Raw genomic sequence first — 10,073 nt, 5'->3', positions numbered from 1 at the left:
TGACACTAGTGAAAAAAACCAAAGATGTCAAACTTGTATTTCTTACTACCTCATTTGTTTCGTACTTCATATTGTTTGAAGTGTTTCAGAGGACTTGGAAATTTTGGGCACAATTACGCAATCCTTTGAAAAAGTCTTAAGACTGGTATACATGAAAGGAATTAGAAAGCAGCTTTTCCACTTCAGCTGATGAACTATTCATGAGTTTGCCTTTGAGAATCAGAATTCACTGAAATTGGACTTGACTCCTTATTAGGGTCAATGACCCACTAAATCGTTATCCTTGGGAACAATCTGTGGATTCTCTTTGTGGAAATAGCCTGTAACAAAGTGTACTTTCATATTCCCAGGCATGCCAAGAAAAAACACATTGGACCCCACTTAGGAAGAGAGAGACTGATTTGCCTTGCCCATTGAACTACTCTTTTCTCTCCTCAGAATGACCAAAGGCAGGCTTTGCCTGTGAATCACTTTATTGAAAATGGTATGAAAAATAAATGAGCTATATAACCAATTTAAGGGAAGCTTGAAACTCGGAGGCATTAGGAAGTCTCTGCCAATGTGTAATGCACATGCTAAATTCTAATTTAGTAGCTGGCCAAAGCAGATTCACAGATAATCCCCATTTATGAAAATATTCTATTGAGGATCACTATAAGTTACAGTTTTATTTTTTGTGGGGTAACAATTTACGCTCTTGCTATTCTAAGATTCCACAGAGATGCAGTGTTATGAGCAATAGAGTGTGTGTGGCAGAGAGAGGTGGAGATGGAGGGAAGAAGGGAGGAAGGGAGATTGTTCAAATCACTGAGTAAGTAGAAAAGCCAAACAGCAAGTTACAGGTGGCAGATGGCAGCCTGAATTTAGACACAGAACCTCACAGGCATCGCAAATCCATATTATTTAAAAGTTGGTCCTTGCTGATCTAACCATACCGAGATGTAGTTTGTGTTTTATGGGAGCATAAGACAAATATGTTTTTCTGGCATTCCTGGGCATGTCAGTATACACTTTACTGACTTTTTCTATGAAGAAAATCCACAGATTTCTCTAGGGATAAAGATGTAGTGCACCGACTCTGAAAAAGAGTCAAGCTTACTCTAGTGCTAAGCATGAGCATCTCCTGTGAGAACCTGTAGAGGGTGGTGGTGGACCACACCCCCAGCCCACGTTTGGAACCTCTGAGCTCTGCTTGAATGAGTGACCTGATAAACTCTTTTAACTGAATATCTTATTTGCACAGAACATAATTAAACTAAGATCACATTCAACCAGCACTTAGAGAATGTGTAATGTGTAAAGCACAGACCAGGTACTCTGGCAGCAACGAAGATGACTAAACCCTGAACGGCTTAGGTGTTTCTGAGGGCAACATTCTTATCATCTTTAAGAGCATCTTTAAGAGCATGGACTTAAGAGGAGACAGTGTGTACTAGGACCCTGGTGCTGCCTCTGTAGGCAATGGGACCTTAGGGGAGGTTGTTTCATCTTTATCAATCTTTGGTTTCTCATCTGTAAAATGGGTACAATAATACCTACCACTCTTCTGGAAGACACACATAGAGACAAGCAGTTCTAGAATGTAAATGTGCTATAATCGAGGTTAAATGCTATAGCAGCAAAAGGTAGAGTGATGAATTTAGACTGAGATTAGAAGGAACAGCTTCAAGGAAGAAGCTTTGAGCTGTGTGTGGAAGGCAAGTAAAATTCTTTTAATCATTGGGTGGAGAGTATGTTATGTGAAGGGCTATGAAGGGCATTTCAGGCTGAAGGAACAAATAATTTTATTTTGTGTATTTATTTCCAAGTTTATAAACTCATAGTCCTGTTTCACAAAGCCTATTTCATCTATCATAGCTATTAAATTTTACCCTGTATAAGTTCTACATAGTAGAATTTCCCTTTTAGTGTTTACAAACATCTAAATTAGTTTATCTAGATACTCCTGAAATTGATGTATCTAAGTTCTATTAAAAAAATCAGGAGTGCCTGTCATGGCACAGCGGAAACGAATCTGACCAGGAACCATGAGGTTGCGGGTTTGATCCCTGGCCTCTCTCAGTGGGTTAAGGATCCAGCGTTGCCCTGAGCTGTGGTGTAGGTCACAGACATGGCTGGGATCCTGCACTGCTGTGGTTGTGGCATATGCTGGCAGCTGTAGCTCCGATTGGACCCCTAGCCTGGGAACGTCCATGTGCTGTGGGTGTCACCCTAAAAAGCAAAAACAAAAAAAAAAAACAAAAAAAAAACCCCAAACAAACAAAAAACAACAACAAAGAAACCTAAGTTCTATTAAAAAAAATCAACAAATGAAACAATTATTTGAATATCATTATTTTTAAGAACACTGATTTGAGAATTTCTGAATTCCAAGTAAGCAAAAGTGTATTTTAATTAGTGGAGTGATTTATTATTTATATGAACACTTTTGGTGGTACTGTTATACCATTTTAAAATGTTGTTATTCTTACTCATGTTTTGCTCAATGTATAGTCATGATAGACCATTGGTTAAAGATAAGAAGCCTAAAAAACATTGATTTGATAAAATATAAATGAATCATTTTTATTGTTAACATTTTAAAAAATTCTGCAAACTCTTATTCTCAAGTTGATCTTTGATCATATTCATAAGTTTCACTCATAAGTAAAATTATTCTGTAAGTCATTGGAATATCTATGGTATTTCAAAAGCCCATGTTTTAGAAGGATAATATATTAGTGATTATCTGCAATTTGTCTTTTTGATTAATAGCACTAAAGATTTTGCTCACTTATAATGTGGTATTTAAGAGAGAGAAAATCTTGGAAATGGCAGACTGAAATCTTACTGTTTTAGCTTACCTTTCAAAAAATTATAATAAAAATGACCAAAACCAGCCAATTGAATGTTTAAGCTTAAATATTAGAATTCTAAGCATCTATCCGATCATGTTGCCTTAATAGAAAATTAAGTCAGTGTACACTTTTTCTTCGGCATGCATTTGAAGATTTCTGTCATTAAAAAAATACCAAAAAATAGTATAATGAGCCTCACCTACCTATCATCTGTTTTCAATTAATAACACTTTGGCATTCTTGTTTGATCTAAACTTCCACTCTATTATTTTTTAAAGATATAATTGGCATATGTTGAAATGTACCGATCTTAGATGTATAATTTTTAGAAATGGGTATATCCACATAATCCATACTTCTGTCACAATATTGAATATTCCACATCTCCAGATGTTCCCATGTGTTCCTTGTCAGTGAACCCCCAGACAACCTCAATTCTAAATGGATTTGCCCATTCTAGAACCTCACATAAAGGATTCATAAAGAGCAAAACTCCTTTTGCTCAGCTTAAGGTCTGTGTGATTCATCCATGTCCTTGTGCATTGAAGTATTTCATTCCTTTTCATCACTGAGTAGTATTCCACTGCATAGCTATACCACAGTTTGTTTATTCATACTGTTGACAGACATTTCACTTGTTTATAATTTTTGGCTAATATGAATTTGCTAATATGAAGTAATCTGAAAATACCTGGAAAAGTCATTTTGTGGATTTATGTTTTTATTTCTTTTTGAATAAGCATCTAGATGCTAGGCTCAAGGGGAGGTATACGTTTATAAGAAAATGTCAAACCTTTTTCCCAATTTGTTGTGCTACCTTATATTCTCACTAACAACGTATTAGGGTTTCAGTTGTTGTTTTATATCCTCAACAATTAGTATTTTCATTTGGTAGAGTGGCATCTTCCTGTGATTTTAGTTTGCATTTCTGTGATGGCTAAATTTTTAATAACTTTTTCATATGCTTAGTGGGAATTTGCATATCTTTCTTTGTGAAGTGCCTATTCAAGTCTTTTTTTCTCCCACTATTAAGTTGTGTTGTTTATGTTATTGAGTTGTAGAACTTTCTAAAAATATATTCTGAATGCAAATTCTTTGTCTACTTTATGTTTTGCAAATTTTTTTTCCCAGCCCGAGATTTGCCTATTTATTTTCTTAACAATGTATCTTAGTGAATAGAGGTTTTAACTTCAATAAGTTTAATTAATCAATTTTTATGGTTTGTATTTTTTGGTATCCTATCTCTTCAAGATATCTTTGCCTAATCCCAGAGAACAGAGGTACTCTATGTTTCCTTCTAAAAGCTTTATAGGTTTAGATTTTACGTTTACATCTGTCATTCATCTCAAAATAATTTGTGTGTGTGCTGTGAGGGAGGGTTGAGGTTCACTGGTTTCCCTCCATGGATCTCCACCTGTTCCAGTTGTTGAAAGGACCCCTTTCCTGGTTGAATTGCATTGAGATCTCTATAGAAAGCCAATTGATCATGTAAGCATGGATCTCTTTCCGGAATTTCTATTCTGGTTCATTGATAAATTTGTCCTTCATTATGCCAGTACCACACTGTCTTGACTCCTGTAGCTTTATAGAAAGTCTTCTTAAGTCTTTCATCTTTGTTCTTTTTCAAGATTGTTTTGGTGTTCCTAGGCTCTTATGTTCCCATGTTTACTTTAAAATTGGTTTAGACAGGATATATTTCTGCATTGCTTTAGGTTTCCTTTAATATATCTCAGCAACTATTTATAGTGTTTTGTGTAGAACAGCCTTTTTTTTTTTCCTTTTTTTCTTTTTAGGGCCGCCCTCGCAGCATATGGAGGTTCCCAGGATAGGAATTGAATTGGAGCTGGCCTACACCACAGCACAGCAACACCAGATCCTTAACTGACTGAGTGACACCAGGGATTGAACCCGCAACCTCATCATTCCTAAATTCAGATTCGTTTCTGCTGCGCCATAATGGGAACTCCTAGAGCACCTTTTTCAGTGAAGTTTCACAGGAGAACTAGTCCCAATATCCTGATGCATTCTTCACATATAATGTATTAACTTACTGTGTATGCATCTAGAAATGTATTAGGGTATCACTTACATGTGGAATCTGAAAAAAAAAACGTGAAACTCATAGAAATAGTGGGTAGAAGAGTGGTTGCTGGTGGCGAGGAAATAGAGAGAGGTTGGTAAAAAGGTATTAACTTTCAGTGATAAGATTAAGTTCTGAGGATCTAATGTATAGCAGGGTGACTGTAGTTGGTAATACCGTGTTGTAAAATAGTTTGCCGAGAGAGAAGATCTTAAACTACCCACCTCACACACACACACACACACACACACACACACACACACACACACACACACGCACACGCACACATACACACACACACAAAAGGTAACTATGAGGTGATATATTAATTAACGTTGGAGTGGGAATCCTTTCACAGTGTGTGTTTATATCAAACCATCCCATTGTACATGTTACGCATCTTCCAGTTTTAGTTGTCAGTGATACCTCAGTACAGCTGGGAATAGAAATGTATTAGCTTGGTAGAATTCTTAGGTGGAATTAAGAATATAATCACTGAAATAATTCTTTGCATAATTCTGTCATGGAGCTGGGCAGTATCTTGCCATACAAAGTACGACATCCCGAGCAGTTTATTGACATTGATTCAGCCAAGATATAGAGCAGGTGTATCACCACAGGATCCCTTGTGTTGCCCTTTTATAGCAGGTATAATTGTTTTAAAAGTTTATTTTTACTTCTGCCGGATACCACTACAATTCAAAAATAATATGTTTAATATTTGCATTTCTTTCAACAATGTCTCTTAACTAGTAACTTTAGCACTCACTTCCAGAGTTTTAATAGTTTTAAATATGTTGGCTGTCTCTATCACTCTAAATAACATGCTTGATCTGATTTTTGATAATGCCCCTTAAGTCCTTATTATGTGAAAGACGGAGGTTTTACTCTCTCACCTCACTTTTCTTCTCCTACCCACTTTTTCTGCCTTCTCGCTGCTCTCTTCTATACCTGCTTTTACATTGTCAAGATTTATGTTGTAATTCTAACTTTCAGGCTTTCTTGTTTATTATGGATTGATTTTGAGATTGAAAAACTAATAGAAAGCATTTATAACATTAAAATTATGTAGCTATTTTTAACTGCAGAAGCAGGTATGTGATTGGACCTGTAGAGAAAGAATTATTTGGGGTGCTAATTCTATTTTGCTCTAAAAGACTGCTCAAGTGTTATCTAAGCATCATCATCCAAGGGTCCTTTTCCAAAACCCTTTTTTGCTCAAAAATATGTTACTTTTTAGTTTGTTTTATAGTTGCATCATGATTTTCTTATATAGATTTTTAATGTACACAAAACTTTAATCCCAATTCTTCTTCTTTTTTTTTTTGCTAAGCAAAATGAATATATTAAAGACATCACTAGGATCTTCCATCTTAAGCATACTAACTTGTTGAATGAAAATCTATTTTCTTGAAGATGTGTTCTTGGAACCCTCTGACCATGGTCTAACCATGTTTCTAAATCTGTTGCAGGGCTTTCATTATGGAACAAGCATCACCATCATTTTGTTCTTAAACTCATTCTACATTTTCTTGGAATCTATAGTTTTATGTTTGAGAATTAATTTTTCCTTCTGAGTCAATCTTCAGGTAACTTTTTAGGGTGCACAGGAAGCCAGTGGAATCCTTGCATATCTGAAAAGGCCTTATTTTGCCCACATGCTGGACAGACCTGGTGGAGATGTCCAGATTCAAAGCTATGTTTCCCCCTAAAGGTGGAAGGCTTTGTTCCACTGCCTTCTTGAGTCCAGAGTGGCTGCCACGTCTGATAGCAGCTTGATTCCTTTTCCTTTCTTGGTAACATAATTTGGTCCCTGATAGTTTTGGGGATCTTCTCTCTATGTTCGGAGGTTGGAAATTCTACCATGATATGTCTTGCTGATTGTCCTTTTTTCTTCATTCTATTCAGCACTGGGTTTGCCCTTTCAGAGTGAGGACCTGTGTCTTTCTTTAGGTATGGGGAATTTTCTTTTATTACTTTCTTCCCTCTTCTCTGCCCTCTCTTTCTGAGACTCCTAATGAAATGGATGCTGGGCATTCTCCATCTCTTTTAATTCTTCTTTCGTATTTTCAATCTCTTTTTTATTTTGTTTCAGCCTTCTTGGAAATATTCTTGACATGTTCTTCTAGGCTGCCTATTGAATTTCTTTTTATTTTCCCAATAATTTCTAATTTCCCAAAATTCTCTTTTTCGCTGATTGATCCTTTAATCTTTTCTCATCTTTATTTCATGGACACCGTATGTTCTCAGATAACTTAGAGGACATGAATTGAATTTGAATTTTTATTTTGATCATCTGTTGTATGAATTATTTGTATTCTCTAGAATCATGTGTTTATGTTTTCATCTTGGTCCCATTTTGTGCTGTTTGTTTTCCCTCAAATGTCTAGTGATTCTTAGTTGTTTCTTCATATGCAATAATAGGTTAATAAGGAAATTTCTTTCTTTTTTTTTTTTTTTTTTTTTTTGTCTTTTTGCCATTTCTTGGGCAGCTCCTGCGGCATATGGAGATTCCCAGGCTAGGGGTCCAATCGGAGCTGTAGCCACCGGCCTACGCCAGAGCCACAGCAATGCGGGATCCGAGCCGCGTCTGCAACCTACACCACAGCTCACGGCAACACCGGATTGTTAACCCACTGAGCAAGGGCAGGGACCGAACCCGCAACCTCATGGTTCCTAGTCGGATTCGTTAACCACTGTGCCACGATGGGAACTCCAAGGAAATTTCTATTTGGGGGATTAATTTTTCCTCCTGCTTCCTTGCTGGTGTCATTTTCCTTTATAACTGCATTGTTCTGTGTGTACAAGAGGTCTCTCAAATGTAATCTTTGATACATTAGTAATGTATTGATATAAAATAAGATGTACTTTATTTTTTTAAGTTTTACTTACCGATCATATATCAAACAAAATGACAAAATAATCTTTCGAAACCCCAAGGAAGATTATGGAATTTTATAATAATATGGAAAGTTTGGAGATTCAAGTTTAAAGATGGATGATGCAAGGAATAGCAGAATTACTAAAATGGAAAATTAGAGCAGTCTAAATTGTCAAGGTTTATTAGACTAATTGATTGTGGGCTTTCATTTTAATAGCAAACGTCACTCTCATGTTAGTCTTTCTCTGTTCCTATGGTATCATGGTTTAGATGCCTGTGAACCAGTAACATCTAATTTGCTGTTAGAAGCCGTTTGCACATACCCTGTGTGGAACCAGCACCTCCTGACACGCCCTCTCCGTGCTGGTTTTCCTCCCTCCCACTCACTGACATTTGTTGGTGCTGCCGCAGGGGGCTGAGTGGGCCGGCCTGGGGCTGGCTCTCACCTCCTGGCTCTCCTGCTGCATAGGACACCTGTCTGGGATGCCCAGTGCCAGCTCCCAGGACTCAGCACCTCACCACTCAGGAGCATGTGCCTCCAGGCACTGGAGGCCTTGCAAGCTGCCAGGTTAGTTCTTTCCAGTTGGTACTTTTTAGTGGTACGTGTTCATATCTCAGACTTATGCTGTTAGAAGTGCCATTTAAATTTTGTTAAAAACCCACCTCTGTGTGACCTCACCTGAACTTGTGATGAGTGGGGGCAGGGAAGAAGCTAGGCTGAGTAGACCTGGAAGCTCTGATATGGAACTTGCTCCTCTTCCTTCTCCCTCCAGAGTGCTCTGAGTCCTGGTCTGAGTGATTCCAATCATTGCACATTCTTGTCCTTTTTTTTATTATTTTTTAATTTTTTTATTACTCAAATGAATTTATCACATCTTTGAGAAGGCCTCAGCACAGCCCTTGGGCTTAGGTGACAATGGAAGAAAAGATCCATTCTGTATCTGCTATGAGTTGAATTGTCTCCTCCCCAAATGCATGTATTGAAGCCCTACCCCCGCCTCGTCCCGCCCCAGGACCTCAGACTGTAAGTGTATTTGAGATAAGGCCTTTAAAGATGTAATTAAATTAAAATGGGCTAGTTAGAGCAGGTCCTCAACTAATATGACTGGTGTCCTTATAAGAAGAGGACATTTGCATACAGAGGAAGAGAGAAAGAGGAGACATATATGCACACAGTGGGCTGAGCTGTGAGGGAGCAGCAAGAGGGTGGCTGTCGGCAAGCCGAGGAGAGATGCCTCAGAAGCTGCACCTGCCAAAACCTTGACCTTGAACTTCCAGCCTCTAGAACCTTGAGAAAATACATTTCTGCTGTTTTGAGAACCTTCTGTTGTTTAAGGCACCCCCATCTGCAGTATTTTTGTTGCAACAGCCTTCACAAACTAACAGAATTTTTATTCAACAAATCCTGACTATTCCCCTGCTGCTCTTGGGGACAGAGGAAGAAGGCATTCATTCTGGCGTGGGTATGTAGTCCTGATCACTTGATTCTGTGTGTCTTTGACTTTATGACACTGGTGCTATCAAGGAATGATTGCCACTCATCTTTCTGAGTTCTAAACTATTTGGATATCAAACTTGGATGGAAAGCTAGGGAGGGACATCAGGGAGGCTGTAATTAGGAGAATTTCACAGGTGTGCAAGAATATCATTGTGTAGGATGAGAGCTGAGATATACTGATAAGGGCCAGTTGCTACAAGTGATGGCAGTAAAAAGCTGGAAGTTCTGGTTTGCCAAAAAATCTGACACCCTAATAAAGATCTTAACTTTAGAGATTAAAATTTGAAGTCCCTTGGTTTGGCAAAGCTTCATAAATGGAAACCTTTCTTTTCATTTGTATATGTTTCCCCCCACCTCTTCAATGCCATCATTATCCTTGGTATCTCTAGCAGCAGAATTCTTTAACTCAAAATACTCAAATCCTGATGGATTTAGTTCTGACCTAAGTCTCAGGTTGTGGACTCTACCTCGTTCATTCACCATTTCTATGTCTAAGTTTTCTTCACCTAAGAAGAGAGAGAATTGCTGCTCCCTACTTGACAGAGATGTGATTTTGATGGTGTAGGTATCAATTTTGAGAAAGAGAGTGGAGTTCAGAAAGGCCGTTTTTCCCACTGAACTTGGATGTGAGAAAGTGATGTAGCCTATTTTAGCTTCAGTTCCCTCATCTGTAAAATGGACATGGTAATAATTGCAAGAGTACTGTGAGGATTCAGCAAGAACATATGGAAAGCACCTAGCATCAATCCTTGAATATTTAAGAGCTTAATATATGTT

General features: G+C 37.7%; 1 protein-coding gene and 1 long non-coding RNA gene across 13 annotated transcripts in view; one reads left to right on the top strand and one right to left on the bottom strand.

Annotated features, from left to right (window-relative positions):
• Positions 1 to 10,073, top strand: part of ABLIM1 (actin binding LIM protein 1) — a 338,773-nt gene that overhangs the window by 71,196 nt on the left and 257,504 nt on the right. The gene's annotated exons all lie outside the window — the stretch shown is intronic.
• LOC146397069 (uncharacterized) overlaps positions 7,359 to 10,073 on the bottom strand; it is a 128,990-nt gene continuing 126,275 nt past the window's right edge. Inside the window, exon 2 of the long non-coding RNA XR_014826347.1 lies at positions 7,359 to 7,409. This is a non-coding gene — a long non-coding RNA (uncharacterized LOC146397069). The remainder of the gene's footprint in view (positions 7,410 to 10,073) is intronic.

Source organism: Sus scrofa, chromosome 14 (assembly GCF_054392235.1).
Source record: "Sus scrofa isolate SSC_HxYL_T2T_F1_AM1 chromosome 14, Sscrofa_HxYL_maternal_Yorkshire_Landrace_v2.0, whole genome shotgun sequence".
NCBI lineage: Eukaryota > Metazoa > Chordata > Mammalia > Artiodactyla > Suidae > Sus > Sus scrofa.
This window is presented reverse-complemented; position numbering and strand designations above follow the sequence as displayed.